A 15,419-nucleotide genomic window follows, 5' to 3' on the forward strand; every position below is an offset into this window, starting at 1 on the left:
CGCGCTCCAAATGAGCATTTGGACATTGTTTCATTTTTGTCGCCGGGGGCGCTGTGAACGTCTGTGCCTGGAGGCGTCTTAACAGTTACTCAGCCTATGTGTGTATAGCATTTAATCACTTCCAAACCTCTCGGTCTCCACCAACCTCCGTGGAGACCGTATTAGCTATAACGTAATTGCAATAGATTAATTTAGCCAAACAGGATTACAGTCCGAGGGGAATTTGTGATATATCGCAAGTAATTTGCGGCTTTCTCTTGTGGTTAGGCCTGTCGAATCATCAAACGCATACCAAACGTGACAACGTTGACTAACGTACGATCATATGGTTCAACTACTTGTATATAACTCAATAGTATAAGATACGAATCCTGGTTTGAAGAAAATTATTTTTGCATTATAAATAACATAGCCTGTTGATTTTAATCTGTTTTAAATTACGATTATTGATTGGTCTTCTAAAAACCGTCAATGTAAATATATATATATGTATACAAAAATAAAAATGTATTATATTTTCGTAACATAAATCTGTTTTGCATTCAAACATCAGTACAAAAGCACTTGAGCGCCGGAATCCAAGCCAATCAAATGTTAGCGAAGTCAATCGGATGTTGGCAACGGTTCAAAAGGACGCCAAATAGAATATCTGATTGTTGTTCCGATACAAATTTTTGGCATTTGTCCGTTTTACATCGCTCAATTGGATGTTGAGTGGCAATTCATACGTCTATTTGAATAAATCCGATCACTACAATGTAATAATGCGATGCGACTGTAACAATGCTGCTAAAATATATTGTAATCAAATTCATTGTATTTTAATTAGCTGCATTAAATAGGATCAACAAAATCATTGGATATTTAATTTGAATAATGATTATAATTAAAGATTTGGTTATAAAAACATGGTCAAGTCTATGAAAATATAGTAATTCTTGTTGTCTATACGACTTTTATATTATATTGAATACAGGATTCACTTTAAAAATTTAGTCACAATTATTATTATAATGTTAATATTAAACACACTTCGAGTTTACACTGCATTAGTTTCTTGTTAGTTATGAATACAGTTTTGTATTATCGTACTTAATTTAGATGGATGGTTGTTTGAAGGTATATCCGGAACGGCTGAACGGGTTTAGATGAAATTTGGCACACATGTAGAACATATAGTTCGGAAGAACACATAGGCTGCTTATTAAGTTTTTATTAAACTCCGCGCGGACGGAGTCGCAAGCGACAGGTAGTTTGTATTGTTGTAGATAGTACAGCAACTTAATATTACCTCTTCAAAAGCATTACTCGACAATTCAATTAAAATACAATTTCAGGCGTAGAAATATTAATTTCGCTTGAAACTTGTTGAGGCATAGACAACTTTATTATATTAGAAAACTTTGTTAATATGAACACGGTCTTGTAATTTGAAAAGCTCGTTATTAAATTGTCACCGAGCTGTGTGGGCCTAATGATTCCTAATTCGAGATCTCATTTTCTCTTCTAATTACTGATGAAATCAAGCCGTTTCATTACACATGCAGGCCCGTAGTAATGTCACGATTAGGATACGTGCCCATCGCGCACCGGCATGAGGTAATATTGTTTCACATACTACTGAAAATTAAAAACGAATTTCTATTACTTTCGTTACTACCACGTCTGACTATTTATCTTCTGTCTCTATATTCTTCTCTATTTATTTGTAATTTTATTCAACAACTCAACTTTTACTTATGATTATCATAAGCTATCCCCTTCCTTTCTAAACGGACTAACTTTGAGAGATTTATATCTGAAGGCCTATCTTAACTGCCATTGACGAGTCTATTTTTATAAATCTATGTTATATTTAAGCTCATTCAAAAACTACTTGTTGCTCATGAAAACGGATCTCTTTTTATATACGTTTTTACTAATTTATTTATTTATTTATTTGGTTCGTCAACAAAAGTACATGTGTTCTTATATACATTTTAGACACTATTATAAAAGGTTTCAGGAAACATGTAATTTCACTTACAGACAAACACAACATGTATAAAGTATTGGTGCATAAACAATAAAAAATAGAACAAAATAGTATGAAAATAGAGTAAATTACAAACAATATTAAACTAAAAAATCAGAATTTAATGAGTAGGTATATAAACGAATTGTAAATTAAACCAAAATTAAAAGCATGTATACAACAATATACATACTTTCGCAAAATAAGAAATAATAATTTGATATCTTTATAATTAACATTCTTCAATTTTAATTTTATTTTTTATCCTTAAAGGAATCTGTTTTCAATAAACTTTCTTGCTTGACGTATGCTGGTTGTTTCATTTCGTTATTTTATTTAATTATTTTCATTATTTTTAAATTAACTAAAATTCTTTCTCGTGTCTTTTTCTTCCCTTTACTTTTGCGAGATATATAAGTCACAACTGTGCTAAATTAAATTCAGTAATTTGTATAATTGAACATAATTACGGACATAATGTTGTTAAAATGTAACTATAGTTAAATTCTTAAAAACAAATCAGGAATAAAAGTTTGAATTATCAGATAAATGTGAATTTTATTTGAACCTCTAGCGTTATAAATGAAATCGAGTTTGCGGAAAGGGAAGCCCGAACCGGACGCTCAATATGCTAATGTCGATTACATTACCGAACAATTCCATGATACTCCTCTTCTCAGTCTCCTAGACATTCAAACATTGTACTTGAAAGCTCAATTAACTTAATATTTTTAAACGAATTATGTTAAAATTGAAAGGTAATTTTTACTTTGGTTTTTACCAATATTCTAGTATGTTACCTAAAGTAGAATTTATTTTAGCACTCTTTTATACGTTCAGCAAATAAAGATTTATTAGAAACTGTAAAACTAAATCTAAGTAACATTAGAACGGAACGTGTTTATGGCACATCACTAGCTCTTACACTATTTTACAGTCTTTTGATTTTAGTAGAGCCATTTATATAATTTATAGATTTTAAATCAACTACTTTGTTTATAAAGTATAAATACTAATGCTTATATATTTCTAAATTACAATATTATATAATTTAATAAATGATAATAGATACAAAATATCCAATTAAAAACGACAGTAATATACAACTGGCACGAAACAATTTAACTGTTTTATTATATTCCACACACGTCTGCCTTGATGATTATAGACATTTGCGTAAACGAGGCGTCTATTTTTTAACTAGTAAGTTAGTACACTTAGAAAACTCCTCTTTACGTGAATTCACTACGGTGCAGATTATAAAGATAATCAAGCCATTTAATTTTTAATTCAGCCTTCATGCCTGAAGAAAATCTTTTTCATAAAAACGGAAAATGAATGAAAGTGCATTTAAACTCTGACTGACCATCAAGGCAGACGTGTGTGGAATACAATAAAACAGTTAAATTGTTTCGTGCCAGTTGTATATTGTAGAATACATAGGTAAAGTTAACGTAGCTCCGTTTAAAACTATTCACGAGGAACAAAGTAAATTGGTGTACGAGATGTGTGCGAGAGAAAGAATTGCAAGTTTACAGTGTGCGGCAGTCCGACAGCCGCCTGATTGCAGATCTGTATTCGTTAGTGACTCGCTATTGCAGATCGAATTGAGACCCGTTCTGAATACGCATTTTAGATAACTATCTTACACTAGAAATACGAAATAATCTTCCATTATCTGCATAGTCTGTAACTTATCGGCAACTTACTTTATGTTCATCATATTTGAACGTCGACCGCTCAGAAGCTAGGCACATGTCTTGTCTTACATGTCCTGGGTTCGAAACCCCCACCATATACCGATGTGTTTTTTAGATTTTTGAATTTCATATTATATACATTTATCCAACATTCTTACGGTAAAGGAAAACATTGTGATGCCACCTGCACATATCTGCGAAGAAATTCAAAGATATGTGTGAAGGCAAACTGGAGTGGGCCAGTGTGGTTGACGAAAGCCTAGTCACTCCTAACATAGGGTAGGCATCGAACCTCTCAATGTAGACGTACATTGAGCTGATGACGATATTAGGGGGGAAACACCGAACTAAAATGTACCTAATCAGATGATTATATGAATACAAATATTGTCATTATATTATATTATCAGCGGTTAATTAAAATCCAAAAAATGATTGAAAGAAGAATTGATATTTAATGATAGGTTTGTCGGAGATCGATGTCAATCAATGTATGTATATGTTTACTTCGTTAATTTGCAATTGTAATGCGCTAATGGATTGCAAACAATCATTTGCATGCCATTTTGTAAATAAATTGAATTTCGTAAACCATCTGCATATGCTTACAAATATGTGTAATGGAATTTTATATTATTTAAATAAAAACTGAAATGGAATTAAACATATTATAATAGAATTAATTAATTGTTTACATTGAAAGTGCTTAAAGACTGTTTTTTATTTGGGCTCATTATTATAATTTTTCAAAAGCATCTGCTTTCAAAAAAAATTAATTAAACTGTTTAAACAAAGTGGTTATGGAAGTTGTTGCTCTCTGCTCTATATAAATTTGATTAAAGGCACTGTTCGATTGACAATTAAACTTAGAAACATCGGTATAGCTTCAATTTTCAGAACAATTATTACAATGAGAGTACTCGCAGTAGTTGGGAATGATCACGTTCCCCCATCCCTGCTGCCCACGACCCATCAATTAAGTGCACTAATTGCTGATGCTTCGCACTCTATGCACTTGACTAATAATTACTGCGAAATGCGATAATTATAAATGCATATATAGAAAGATGAATTTTAAAAATGTTAGTGTTAAAGGAACGGATGAAAAGATCGTAAATACGAAATCTGAAAGTAGCACCAGTAAACTTATATAAAAACTGGGTCTTTCGCGGAAGCGCGCGCTATTCCCATTCACCGTGATGAAGGGCCCCCGATGGGTTCAAAACTAGTCAGTCCTATCACCGGACGAACATGAGTGTTCTAGCGGTTTTTATATAAGTTTAAGATAATGTCATACGAAAGTTTGAATGACTTAATAGCACCAGTAGTATAAAAATTGGTAAGCGTGGTAGACATGTCATGAATAGGGACGTATCGCATGTGGCAAGGAAAATGTTAAGTGTGAGTGCTGAAGACTACACTGGTAGAGGTAGATCTAGGAAGAGATGGAGAGATTGCGTGAAAGGTGACATGATTAAGAAGGGAATGACTACTGTGATGACGATAGTTAGATTGATTTGGAAGATGGAAACCAGGTTCTCGGATGTTCGATTGTAAGTAGATAGCAGTTTTTTAATTATGTTCAGTATACAACATTGTATAACGTAGCAAGCTGGAATGGAGAACACGTAAAGTTTCATTAAACGCAGAATTATGTGATTTCGTTTACGACAGCAAGCATGTCTTAAATGTCGCCTTGCGCATGTATCGTTCCCCACTATCACAATGAAAATATCTCATATAATAAAACCATAGCTAAATTATGAGAGGAACTTCAAATAGAAGATTAATGTTTAATTTCTTTTAATTTAGAACAGAAATCAACTGAATTCCAAGACATTAAATGAACTTTCAGTACCTAACCTATTAATTAAAGCGAATGAAAAAGATTAATTAACAGTACTATCATTTTGATGAAAGGAAAAAACAAGTTATTTTTTTATAGAAAATATCTTAGTCCAGAAATTATCTGTATATTACAATCTGTGTGTAGTTGCTATTTATAAATTCAAATGATAACAATATTTTTAACGTTTAAAAATTGAGAGAATAGAAAATAATATATCTAAGAGAACGTTTAGAGATGCACTGAAGCGGCGATCTAAGCTTTAATACGCTTTACAGACAAGTCCTGCTACAGAAATATAATATTTATTTCAAACACATGAATAGCTTAAACTTTGCACAATCTCTAAAAGGAGACTTTATACTATGGATAAAGATAAATAATTTATATTTCTACTATCAAAATATTCTAAGCTTTTGATAAGAGTTCGCTTGAAGAATATCAAAGTGAGGGAGCTTTTGAAAGGAGCTTTTCAATCCTCGTCGGGTAGACGCAGAATAAATTCTAATATCGGACGCATTCGCGTCACGTTTGATTTTGTTTCGCGTCAGGCGGCTAGATCCATCCGGCCTAGCACCCGCCAAAGTACCTAGCTACGGTATAGCTTACATAATATAATACATAGTTATATATAATATACATATGTACAATGTGATAATATGTCGTGTTTATCAGTATTGTTGGCTTGTATTTAAAAATATATCTCGGCTCTCTCCGCTTTTAACATTTGCCTACCTCGTTAGTTTTTCAACGGAGAACTGTTTTTCTTTTTATGCTCGTTAAAGGCATCACGGACCGCTGTTTCGTTAGTTTTGTATCGCTTTACAGTTTCCTTTTTGTTGAGAAGCGGAAACTTTGTCACAGAATCATAAAGCGCTTTTATTTACGTCACTGTTGCTGAGATGAGTTAGCTTACTTTAAATCTGGAGGACGGAGAAAAAATTTCCGGGCGGCTTTTACCGAAAAAAAATTCGTCGGGCTTTATTTGCGACACTTTATTTTTGGCTTTACCACTATAGATGCGATAGGCTTCATTGATATTTTAAATAACAGTTTTTATCACGAGGTTACTTTATTTCCATTATTGAAACTCACAGATACAAACGTGTTGTAACATGTTTTAAAACAAATCTTTAGGCAGTGGAAACTCATCGCTTCGTACACTCGTTGTTGTTCTAAATACGCATGTTTCTAAAGTAATTTCCGTATCGTACTTAAAGCTTTAATAAAAGTAAGAAACAGTTCTCTCAGTGGTCATGAATAGTACAATTTATAGATAATAATGAAGCAGTCAGTTGCATAAACATGTGTACTTTGCGTATCGACATTTCCTTGCAAGCAGAGTTTTACGAGAAACTTAACTTCAATAACTATATATTGTGAAACACTCTATTTAATTTACATCTGGCAATTAGTGCTTATAACTATAACAAATTTATGATCAGATACAACCCTTCAGAGAAGTCATAACAAAGCAAAAAAAATTTTAGGAAACGTAATAAAACCTCGAGCACAAATATCGAATATCAGACAAGCTTCTTGTGTTACCAAATTTGCGGTAAAACTTTCGCCTGCAAATCGGACCCGAAAAGAAAATGTAAACGTTCACCCGACATCAATCCCTTTCCTTGTTTACTCTGAATCAATTTTTTTAGAAGTTCTTTTCAACGTAATCAGATCCAAGTTGATTTTTGAAGACGAAAATAAAATATTTATTTACTCAAAAGGATCAAGATTTCATTAGAAATTAAAACATTAAAAACATAAGTCTCGTTTTTCATCTCTCATTTCATTCATTTCAAACCTAATAGATTTATCTCCAGCTGTGGATAGATACAGCCTGATGTTAATACCAAAAATAAAAAAATATAGTTTAATAAGAGACAAAATAAACACGCCTTTAATTTTCTAAAAGAACCACGAAACTCTTCTTCTAGCTAGATGCAAGACCATGTGGAAATTAAAATCTAAAATTTCAGCTGAGTGTGCTCATTTGAATGCTAAAGGCTGCTTTGAGCGTCCGCCAAAGCCTGCGCGCCGACAATTAAACCTTTTATGTACCGCCACTGTCGCTTTAATGTGTGAAAAAACTTCCTTGCACATGACTAACTTTATTTCTAACTTATTTGAAGATTAAACCAAAAACGAACAATTGCATACACAGGTCAATACAGGGCTTGTATTTTATGTTCTTAAGTGGCAAATGAAAAAAAGAAAATATTGCAAATCCAATTCTCTTCCCATCCTTTCCTTATAAGAAAAAGCTGGGAAGGGGAAGTGGACCAAAATTAAGTCTCCGGTACGCACGATCATCAGACATAACGCGGAATTACTCCCACTTGACACCTATCTTCTGTGTGGTCGTGGTATTGCACTGGTCGATCAGACCCATTCATGCAACAGATATTATTTTTGCTGGGGTCTGCCACTGTTGTATCGATTCTTCGATGTTATTGTATGTCTGTCATAACCTTATTGTGAGAACATAACTTCAAAGAGACAAGGAAAGAAGAGACACGGCCGTAAGAAAAGCAACGAAATATTTTATGACATATTCTGTCCTTTAGGTTACGCGTCAATTTTATTTTATTCCCAATATTTCTTTTGCCCGAATTTGGTTTTTACTTCATTTTTATTCGAGTTTTCTTCATATTCAATATATTTCGTTTCCGTTTCAGTGGCTCGTGAAAATTCAATATCCTCTTACATAAACGTGTGCTTTATTACAATCGTCATAAAAAACCCAAGCAACGATGACTTACACTTTGACATTATATTCAAACAACATTCGCTAAAAATACATTTCAAAATTTTACCCGAACCTTCTATGAAAATTCAAACTCAATACTCTGTTTATCTAATTGTTCATACATATATCTTACATGGTAGAGAGATTAGATGATAGAGAGGCTTGAAATAATAGCAATTGATCTGGCATTTTTTTTTAGAAAGTGTCGTGAAGTTTACTCGTATTTTACATAATCAGGCACGAAATCTTTAACAACAATGCATCTATCTGAGGCAGAAAAATTTAACATACGTTAATCTCAACAGTAATTAGTACTCGACAACTCTCTTGCAATCAAGCGAATGCAAACCTAGTTAAGAACGGAAATGTAACAATTATGTAAATTAGTACGTGAACTTTGTGGGGACGCGTAAGAAATTCGTCTGTGGGTAATTTAAACAGGCGTTAAACACGCCCTCTATCGCCGAGTGTTGGCAACTCTTCAGTCACATTGTTGTCTTTGGCAAAAACAACGGCCGTACTAATTTAACGCTCCAGTCCACAGTCGCCGGCAGACGTCAAAGGGAATTTGAATGCATGTAGTCTATTTGAGCGTGGAATGCAAATTAGAACAAGGTTTTTACAACGTATTCCGTCGAAATTCTCCTTTGGTACTGGCACTACCGATTCTACAGATAATACAAATAAATAAATACAATTTTAAAAGAAGCTTTGATGGTAATACAAAGACGTACAAAATATACATCCTATATTTACTTTGTCTAATAAATTAAACAATTTTACGTGTTAAACAAGGACTACTCGTAGAGAACACGGATAAGTATAACATTACACAATCTGTTTTTTTTTTCAATTATTAGTTAGACTTCTTCTGACTATCGAACGATTTCAACATTGTAGCTTCCCCGAGTGCCTCATTACGGCGGCCTACAGGATCGTTTTACAGACAGAAATTAAACGAAGCTTCCTGCTATTACCCTAATAGCGTTTACCAATTCATTTGCAGTTCATTTTATTTGAAAACCTTCTTTGTCCGAATCGCTTTCATCGAATTTATTTTAATTCAACTCTTACTCATTTAGATCATTTATAATGACAACGAAAAATGAATAACGACGAATTTTGTAAATGTTATAACTTACATACGTCAATAATACCTAAAAGTATTACTTGAAAGAAATACATTCGCCATTCCTCTCATTGTAATAGTTTTCTATTCAAATTATGCTCTGCATGTCTTAATTTTAATATGTCCGTATTTTAGTACGTACGTATTCCGGGCGGTAAATTGTTGCAGCTCGAACAATCTGCACACGAACCGCAAAATTGTGCCAACTTCCCCGCACTACCCCGCACACCCCAGCACTAGCTCCACGTTCACCACTCGCAATCGCAACCAATAATAATCTTATTTCCCGCATAACCTATGCAATCTAAATTTCGAAACATTTATGCAACACGTGCTCATGTATTATGTTCGTGAATAATATTTAGGATAACGTTGAAATTCAAAATTGTATATAACTTTATTTTAATTTGCATACAAAGATATCCTATTCTTTATTAATAAATTTATAAATTGACACCGGCAACTCTGTCTTCATTATAATTATAAAGTGTTTGTTAGAGTTTCTATCTATGAAGGTAATTCTGTTGAAGGAAAAGTACATCTCAATACAACTTATTCTGTAATATAGACATTAATCAGTGAGTCAGTCAGTGAAACAGTCAGTCAGTTTATTCTTGACACATGAAGATGTAGGCAATGCAACATTTTCTCACATTTCGTGCGCGGCGGCCGCACGTCTCTGGTTGCTCGTTAGAGACGCTATCGAAGGCACGTATCCCATTTAAGATTGATTTAAGCTTCGAAGCCACGGCAAGTGTGAATATTTTTATTCCCAACAGAGATCTTATGTCTATTTAATACTTTTCTTCTCAGATATCTTACTATACGTGTAACTATGAGTTCTCTAAGTATGAAACTAATCATGACAAAGATTTGGAATTCTAATATCTTATCTTTAAATCGTTTTAAGGTTGGATTGTAATAATCGTGTTTCTTTTGTTAAAAAGCGTAAGATATTTTTTAGTAATATTATTTTTACACGGTAAAAGAACTCAGCAACATTAAGATAAATGCAACGTGCGAGGCTTCCTCACAGCACTAGCTGTGTAGCATTTCTTTTACAATTCTGTATAACAATTTTGTCCATTAATAGTAATGTTAGGAAGAAAATCCGAAAATGTGGCAGTGTATTGACCCAACACTAGCCTTACTAAAATGTCGACGTTTAAATCCCCTCACTATTCATTCTGCCACTGGACTTTGTTACGAGAGCACGTCATTCGCGCCATAGGATTCTAATTAATAATGTCTAAAAGTAAGGTCTTTCAATTCCGAGTAAATAAGATGTTGTCACTTTATTAAGAATTGAGTGGTCCTCCATCTCTCAAAATTTACTATAATGTATTGTATAGCTTTAATCTATTTCACATTCGGTCGTTACTTCAATTCTATCTTTTGCTCGCGTCCAATTTATTTCGTTTCCAAACCAACGAATTGAAAAAATTCAATATCGTCGTTGACGTATGCAAGGATGCTTTATTACACTTATAAAAACGTAAGCCTCAATCTACAGACATTCCTGTTTTTTCCACTTATATCTTATTTCGCTTTCGTTTTCATTTCTCTGTGTTATTGTTTCACTATTAGTTTTAATATTAAAAAGCATCAAATGAAATGCGAAAGTTTAGATAGAGGGATGGATGGTTGTTTGTTAAAAGGTATCTCCGGAACAGCATAACTGATCTTGATGAAATTTTACACACATGTAGAACATAGTCTAGTAGAACACATGTGCTACTTATTTATTTATTTTTTTTAATTATGCGCGAACGGAGTTGCGAGCTACAGCTAGTCATAAATAATATTGTTTTTTTTGTTATAATTTTACTGAATACGTTTCCAGTAGGAACGTCAGAAGTGGTACAAGAAAGTAAACATTAAAATCTCCGCTTGCTTATTGTACATAAGTGCTCAAGTAATTACACGGCCAAGTTTCTGGTCGGAAAACAAGGATTATGTAAATAAAGTGAACGTTTCCACCAGTTACAATGCTATTATTTGCACTTGTTCAAAACAAAACAAAACTTTACATTTCATACAGAATTATATAATGAGACAGAGTTTAAATGTTCAGAGTAATCTTTTTAGAGTTCGTGTACATAATAAACGAGTAAATAACCTTTTATATACTTAATTTTAAGCTCTTCCTTACCTTAATACCCGAAAGTATACGTATCGTTAACTTCAAGCGTTTTACAAAAAAAGAAGTATCGATAATTTTATTATCAGTTGCTCTGACAAACTCATTTTTTGTAACAGAAAAATTAAATACAAAACAAATCCAAATATGTTTTCCTGATTTAATTAAAATAAGCCTTCTTTGTTCTCTAGGTGCTATGGTCCTACATTACAGCGCGTGTGAGGGTCCTTGACAGTGAAATAATTATCGGAATATGCCGAGTGCAGGCGCGACTCATTGAGTCTACCATCCTTTTATTAATGAGGTAAAGTGGCTCATTGTGCGACGCTCAAAAGATTCCCCGGAACCGATTAGGTCTGATTAATGATGTCATGAAAAATATTTTACTCTCTCTAGTCGAATTTTTTTCACAGCTTAAGGTTTTTACTCTTATTTTTTGTGTTAGTAGAAAACATAGGCGATCAGTAAAATGTATATTAACAAAGCGGAAAGGAACTAAGCACAAAACATCGAACTTATTTTGGTTTTGGGAAAAGATAAATTACTAACACGTTGCCCAAGACTCCGTCCGCACGGGATTAAAAAATAGATGTAGCCGGTTCCTACTGGCCTACAAACCGATTGAATATGTATATAAAATTTCATAAAAATCAGTCTAGCCGTTTCGAAGGAACATGGTAACTAAAATCGTGAAACTTTCTTTTGTGATTCTTTCTTAAGATTGATTTTTACTTTACAATGTTCAACTGTACTCAATCTTTTGAACAAAATGTAGGATTCAATAAAAATAATAAGAAACGCTTGTTGCTTCAACAAGTGCAATGATATGTAATCTGTCTTCAGCCTCTTAAACCTTCCGCTGTCGGTATCGCGCAACCTTTTATAGAATTTTTCAAATAGATACGTAATAAATGCTATAAATTATGCTACGTTGTACCACTTTATATTGTTAGCAATGAAATTTAATAATACTAGTACAATAATATACTTAATCAAACTTTAATTTTTTTTTAATCCTAATTTCATCCTCAAAATTGAATTTTATTTGTTTCAAGTTGCCAGGAATATATTTTATGTCTAGTATTATAATTACAAAAGGTGTAATATATACCGAAGTTGTATTTTTTGGTTGATATTTATATTATGTTTCAAGTTAAAATGTTGCTATTTTTAATTTCAATACTGGCATGATCGTACTATAGAGTCTAGACAAACTAAAAATAATAAAAACTTTTTATAATTTTTATTTTGATGTGGTTCGTTGGCATGCAACACGGCCGGCCTCGCCAACCGACACAATAAACACGACTAACGTTCCATAAAATCCCCCTAGATGTGTAGCCGACTGCTTAACTTGAAAATAACCTCTGAATTTCATTACAACTATGTAAATTTTTGTTAGACTTGCTTATTACCGTGCGTTTTCACTGTTGAAACCCTTATAATAAATCATATTGACATTTCACTAGTTTGCTTTGAAATAACAGAGATGATTAAATGTTTTTAAATATGTTTCGCCAGTGGAAACTTATAGTAAATGAAGATAAATGCTTCGTGTGAGTATATATCGATTTTTCCAACTAAAATATAACATCAAAACCATATTATCATAATATGTGCGGGTCCCGCGTTGTCCTCAAAGTTTATTCGGCGAAATTTTGTTACGCAAAATATCAGTTTCTTTCTTTAAATAAAAAAATCTTTCAATATGAACGGCCATGATGTATTCGGGATTTCCCTTCTAAAAGTTTTTGCTTCACCTCATCTTACATATACAATAAGTTTCAAAGTTTATTTTTATGGTGAATATTTGAAACATATAATTGCGTGATTTTATTGTCAATAATAAACTAAGCTGTCTTTAAATCGAGTAAAGTAACTTATTATATCCTAATTAGTATTCAAGGAGGTTATAAAATAAATTTTACTACATTAATCTTTATTATGAGTTTATTTAGTAAAACTTAATATGACTACAATATTGACGTTTTAAATTTGACTCTATGGCACCTAGGTATCATTACCACAAGTGCAACAGCAACGCCAACTAGCTCGGCAACAGTAAATGCAAAGCGGGGACTCCCTCGTGAGACATAATCTTAGTTGTTTATAGCCACCAACAGTGTGGACTTGACTTCGCTAGCCAAACTTCCGCAATGAATTTAACTGGCAACGGGCAGTATCACCAACGTATATGAAAATGGTTTAAATTCAATGCCATTTCATCAAATCTAAAATGTTCATGGACTAATCAAGTCCAAAGTTACAGTAGTATAGATTTAGTTATGACTACTTTTAACTCATGTGTGCTTGCTATAAACTCATGTAACAAAATTATTTACGATAATACCGCTAATAAAGTTGAAACTTTTCATTACGTTAAAACATTGTGAGGCGCCTTTATAACGAAGCGATGAGGCGAAGCGCGAACGCCATTGTCGAGTTTGTCTGCCGCCGACGTATAGAGTTAATTAATTACCAATTACGGAAGCCGCGCTGTAATGCCACCTACCCTTTCACTGAGGAACCTCAACATATATTATCTGTGACACTAGCTTTTACCTCACATCGTTTCTAGAGGCGTTTTAAAAATAATACAATTTAGAAATTCAGAGGGGATAATGTAAGTCTCCGATGCAAAATAAACATACGAAAAACACTTTCCTAAATTTGAAAAAACAATTGTGATAATAAGTCGATGTGTCCCGAGACCCGACCTGGTCCGAAAGCTCATGAATAAATCGTAAGCAGTCAGGTGTGAAATAAATCAGAGATAATTTTCCAATCCGCGGCCGCCGCGACCCGCGCCTCCGTCACGTCAGAAAGTCGGCTCGAGGCAGATTACGCACAGCGCACCTGTCGGAGCGACTTGGGTTTGACAGGATTTTTATTGGATCCCTATTTCCCTATTCAATAAGTTTGGGTTGGCATTACACAGTGAACTGAGCCGTAAAATGTTTTATCCGTTGTAATGGGTTTGCGTGAAACACGACGGGCTCCATTATTATTGATATATTCGCACGAATATTGTATAAATGTGACTTTTGTATACACTCAAACTATACTGATGTGATGCATAATTCAAGCGCTAATATTAAAAGTGTGTGCAAAAGTATTATTTAGCTTTAGATTATTGCTGTGAAAAGCTGCCGGGATAGCTACGAATTGAAGAATCCACACAACAGGCGAACTGATCTGTCTAGCACTAATACACGATACACCTCGTACCAAACGCACATGATCGCTCAAATCACCCACTTTTACCCAAACATAAACTATAAACTATATAATATTATTCAACTATATATTATTCAACTCATTGGACAGGGGCGTTTTGCTGACCCAGGCAAAGAACCATATACCACACACCTTTGCTTACCTCTGGCAATGCTACAGCGGATCAACCAGCCTCGCTTATAATGGTCAAGTGATACAATCCGCTGTTGGCTGTCAGCAAGGCGACCCTCTCGGACCGGCAATATTCAGTCTGGCAATACACCCCCACATCAAAAATTTGTCTTCAAAATTCAATATATGGTATTTAGACGACGGGACCTTGGGCGGAGACGCTACTTCTGTTTTATCAGATTTAGAAAAAATCACAAAATCGTTTAGTGATATTGGCTTACAGTTAAATTTTTCTAAATGCGAGTTGTATTTCAGCGAAAGGCTACCGGCAGAGTCTCGCCATGAACTAAATTCTAAATTTAATATTTTGGCTCCTAATATTAAAATTATTAACGACCAATCGCTCCGTCTACTAGGGGCCCCGGTGCTGGAAGCAGCTTTCCCCAAAATTGTAGAGGATCAAATATTAAAATTTCAGGAATCTTCCAGCCGC

This window comes from Papilio xuthus, unplaced genomic scaffold (genome assembly GCF_000836235.2).
Source record: "Papilio xuthus unplaced genomic scaffold, Pxut_1.1 DF828258.1, whole genome shotgun sequence".
Taxonomy (NCBI): domain Eukaryota; kingdom Metazoa; phylum Arthropoda; class Insecta; order Lepidoptera; family Papilionidae; genus Papilio; species Papilio xuthus.